This window comes from Morus notabilis, unplaced genomic scaffold (genome assembly GCF_000414095.1).
Source record: "Morus notabilis unplaced genomic scaffold, ASM41409v2 Scaffold416, whole genome shotgun sequence".
Classification (NCBI taxonomy): domain Eukaryota; kingdom Viridiplantae; phylum Streptophyta; class Magnoliopsida; order Rosales; family Moraceae; genus Morus; species Morus notabilis.
The window spans coordinates 65,328-70,602 of record NW_010368049.1 but is presented as its reverse complement, the minus strand read 5'-3'; the positions used below and the strand labels follow the sequence as shown (position 1 = coordinate 70,602).

The 5,275-nt window shown below is 39.8% G+C and overlaps 1 pseudogene; it reads right to left on the bottom strand.

Moving 5' to 3' along the window:
- Positions 1-1,495: 1,495 nt before the first annotated feature.
- On the bottom strand, positions 1,496-5,159 carry LOC21395984 (annotated as a pseudogene).
- Positions 5,160-5,275: the final 116 nt, after the last annotated feature.

The window sequence follows — 5,275 nt, the reverse complement described above, 5'->3', positions numbered from 1 at the left end:
AATTTTATTTCAAAATTAATAAATACATACTAAATAATAGTCGTAAATGACCACCCAACTACAAGAGAATTCGACCCTAAACATTGATTGGATCCACCTGTGAAGATGGATAAAGTATATGGGTAAACACAAGTGTTGAGACCCAACAGGAAAAGACCTGCTCGACATAGCGATCAACGCTCGTTACAAAGAACCACTACAGTTGATAGATAAATCTAGTTGACCAAGACCAAGCGCAGAATACTGGGAACACAAGCGACGTGGTCTATAAACAAATCTAGCTATAAACTAACACACACACCGTCTATAACCAATTCAGACGGATGGGACACACAAAGAAAATCAGAATGTGAGGAAATCACCTATGTTATTATAATACATAAACATGGAAAATACGCCTTCATTAAAATTAATAAAATATTAAGAAAACTATAAATGGCCCCAACTAAAATGGAAGAAAAGCCGACAACGAGCCATCCACCACGGTACGGAGGTCAAAGAACTTGGATATGAGCAGAGTCACAACATAAGAATGCAACCACTGGCAATGAAAACGATGTGAAAACAACCCACGAAGTGAAAACAACCCAAACAAAGCGTACACACTAGAGATCCGTCGAAAACTTCCCGCTCCTCGCACCAGCGGAATCGACCATGCCTCGAGCTCCACCTCCAACGCTAGTCACCCCAATACATGCATCGTCCTCCCCCGAACCATATCAACGTGGGGACTGAGACCCTAGAGCAACAACGCCACCATACTCTAACTCACCAAATCTACACCTCCGACTCTAAGAAGGGATCCCAAACTCGAAACCTTAACTGTACCTCTTAAGAGAGAGAGAGAGTTGAAAGGTGCGAATTTGATTCTTCATTATATTAAAAAAAAATTACACACACACACACACACACATATATATATATATATATATATATATATATGAACGTAATACAAAGGGAAACAATATCAAAAATTGAAAATGATAATAAAACACGATAATGCAAAGTAAACGGAAGAAAAAAGGAAACATAAAAAATGAAATCGGCTATATTATATTGTGACAATGATTGGATGAGTTCCAAACTCCTTGAGGAACAATATTTCTATTTCCAATATATATTATGATCACCAATCAGGCTATATTATATTCATATGCATTGGTGGGAACTGCAAACAATGGCTCCAACTTCCGCGAAACTATCCCTAACCTGTCCTTCATGTCCATGGTTTTCGGAGTAACTTTCCCGCCAAGTTTCCACTCAAACTCATGGATCAACGACCCCAAGATCAAATGAAGCAAACGATGAGCAAGTGGCACGCCAGCACAAATTCTTCGGCCGGCTCCAAATGGGATTAGCTCATAGTGTTGCCCTTTGTAATCAACTTCAGAGCCTAAGAATCTTTCGTGCTTGAAACTCAAGCATTCCACTTATTGAACAGGGTTCTATAGTCGGTCCGTGACCTAGCCCATGAAGGGTAACCGTAGGGTTTCCTTTATGACGGCGTTTAAGTAGGGAAGGTTTTCGATGTCGGTCTCTTCAAACTTTCTGTTCGGACCTATAAGCTGAGTGGGCTGGGCCTTGGCCTCGGCCATGATGGCCGGGTTGAGAAGTACCTCGGTCATTGCCCATTCCACGCTGGAGCTTGTTGATTCTGAGCCGGGCCAAAAACATTTCCTGCGCAAATTTTGTTTTTATTAAAGAAAAATGTTAAATATCGACAGTACTGTTTTCAACTAGTTAATTTGAAAATATGTGGATTTTTCTTAATAATAAATAGAGTACAGATCTTGAAGTTAGCATGTGAATCTCTGGTTATAGCAACTTAATTTGATGATATATAGTCATGATCCGGCCTCGTATTAATATAATATAGTACTGGTGATAATATAGTAATTGGTGAAAGTTAACATATAGTAAATGGAGAAAGTTTACAGCGAGCTATTTGATTATAGACTTGTAATAGTGACTGATTCTGACATATGTGCATAACATATAATGATGTGATTCTATAACCTACGAAATGGGAAACTACTAGTGTAGAATCTAATTGGGTATTGTTGGCATAATCTAAGCGATAACTCCACATTAATTTAACTTCATCTTGAGTTGTAGAATTTAAATCCCCTCTATTTTTTTTCCCTTTCAAATAGGCAATTATACAAATCCTCACTTTAAGTTTTAACCTTGAATTTCGTTGACCAAGTTTCAACCAATCACAATCTAATTAACAAATAAATGAGTTCCCTTATATCTCATTTGTAATTTGAGTAAAAATAATAAATATGTGACGCAATATTTGTAGCATTAATTCTCATGCTAATTAATAATAATAGGTAAGAACTTACTAGCACAACAAAAATCAGATGCTGGTCAAAGAGTTTGGCCGGCTCATCCTTCCCATTGCCTTCAAAGTCAAGCAAAACATCTAAGAAGTCCTTCCTCTTCTCTTCATAATGCCCTCTCTCTTTCATCCTCTCCTTGACAAACTTAGAAACAATCCCAAAGGCCTTTCCCATAGGCCCTCTCCATCTTTCTCCTCAGACCCTGCGGGTCCGCCCACCGCAGCCACGGGAAGAAATCCGACATGTTTGCATGGCCGCTCCACTCCATAATCCTTTCCATCACCGCGAAAAACTTAGATCTATCCTCCTTATTCAGGTCCACCAAATCCCTAGAAAGCATCAAGTTTGCTAAAAGGTTAAACACCATGAGGAACACAAAGCGAGCCAAGTGAACTCCTTGAACATGATCAACAGCTTCACGATTTCTCGCTTTCTTCCTCGCCTCCCCCTCGATCCAAAACGACATGTTGTTGATGCATTTCTGCCGCAGGGGCGTAGTCTTGCTGACCCTCTTGCCAACCAACATGTTCCTCGTCATCAGCCGCCTCATGAGGTGCCAATAGAGACCGTAAGGCGCCAGAGCCACAAACAACTCGTGGAAGTTGTGGGCCCGGCTGGTCGCCGTGACGGCGCACTCCACAAATGACATATCGTTGTTCTTAAAGAGCTCAGTGGTGGCTTTGGAAGAGAGGATCACCATGAGATTTGTTCGGAAAAAATACACCCCTACACTCACACAGCAGAAAAAATAAAGATAACAAAAATAAAAGATAAGATAAAGATTTACGTGGTTCAGGAGAGCGAGAAAAAATTCTCTAACAGTTTCAAAATTATACACTCAAACTTAGAGATGCAAGAATGGACCGGGGACTATGGGCCGGCCCAGGCCCATCCTGACACAGTGACGGACCGGGCCGGCACAACCCGACACTATTCAAGGCACGACTCAACCCATAAATATTGATGGGCTGGGCCAACATATATCAGCCCATGGGCCAGGCCAAGCTTGGGCCGGGCTGGGCCGGCTCGTCTAGGCCCATGATGGGCCGCCCCATCCTAGCCTGTCTAGGCCCATAATGGCCCGGTCCAGACGGGCCCGTCTAAGCCCACAATGGGCTAGCCCAGACGGGCCCGTCTAGGCCCACAATGGGCCGGCCCAACAGAGCCCATCTAGGCCCATAATGAGTAATGAAAACATTGAAATGTTAAAATCTTCTTTGAGAATCATTCATGGATGAACATTACTCAGTATAGCCTTCTGTAGTAAAAGGCCTCACACATCACATCATAATAATTTTTCTTTTCTTGTTGATAGGCATGTTTTGTTTTTGAAAAGTAAAGTTGATACTTTAAGTCATGTTTTATCACATCAAAATACTATACATTTAATATATATATATAATTATTATTTTGTGTGAGAAAGAGAGAGGGATTGTTGCCTGGGAAAGAGAGAAAAAACATAGGGTGTTACGTGGGAAAGGGAGAAAGAGAGAGGGTGCTGCGTGCGTGGGAAACAATTTTTTTTTTCTTACTGATAGTGATAAGCGTGTTTTGTTTATCACATCAAAATACTATACATTTAATATATATATATATATATATAATAATTAATTTGTGTGAGAAAGAGAGAGGGAGTTGTTGCCTGGAAAAGAGAGAAAAAACAGAGGGTGTTGCGTGGGAAAGAGAGAAATAGAGAGGGTGTTGCGTGCGTGGGAAAGAGAGAAATAGAGAGGGTGTTGCGTGCATGGGAAAGAGAGAAAGAGAGAGTTGTACACTTATTTAAAGTGTTTGCTTGAGGAATTCATAATTGTACATTTTTTTTTCAAAAAACAATATGTGTATATATATGTTTGCGCAGACTGATATGACACTTCATGAAGTGATGGGTTACATACAACAAAACTTAGGTTCTTTACCCATAAGTCTCATCAATGTATTGTCATTTTTTGTCCAATTCCTTTCTCATTTTTGGCTATTGGATGTTGCGGACGTGCTTCCATTCCTAGTTTTTGCCTATATATAGTCATGGAAACTTCACATTTGAGCATGCTCATTCAACTAACTTCTCAAATTTTATGTATTTTCTATTTTTATTAATTTACAGTTCTTCCGGAAGGAAAAAAAAACTTGAAGGTATAATTTATTTCATTTGTTGTTCATTAATTTTATATTATTATAAGTTAATTTTATTGTGTAATTATCTTATTTAATTTTTATTGATAGTGTTATGTTAATTTATTGTTATTTTTTATTAAAGTAATGGCATCATCATATGGAAAGAGCACCAATGTTTCAAATTTGGTGATCAATGAAGAAGAACAATTTAATGATCCACTTGAAGAAATTGGAGCTGACTCACTATCTCAAGTTAGTGGCTCCTCTAATGTGACTCGTAAAGGTAAAAGAAAAAAGCAACGAACTTCACCAATTTGGAGTTATTTTGATTTAGTAATGCGTAAAAATGAGAATGGTGTAATGATTAGTGCATGAAAATGCACCATAAATATTGCTTTTGATTTATATAATATTAAAATATTTAAGCTTTAATTAAACAAATCCATTATTTTTATTCATAATATTTTTAATTGGAATTTGTCTAGTTTTTGCTTAATTATTTGCAGATAAAAAGCAGTGTAAAAAGCTACACAAAAATAAGCCATGAAAGCCATGTTTTCAACTACCCGGAGCCAAGCCACTAAGCCCAGAGCCGCGTAAGCCAAGCCGCACAAGCCAAAAAGAGAGAAGAGCCGCGTGAGCCGAAGCCACAAGCCGATTTTCCCGTGGGTTCCAGCTCTCCTGCCTTCCCCACTCCATCTCGCGCGCGTCCCCAGCACGCCCGTGCCTCAGCTGGCGCGTCCCCTCCACGCAGCTTCAGCGCGCGTCCAACTCTCCCGCATGGGTCCCGCACCTGCGCTGCCAGCTGCTCCTTC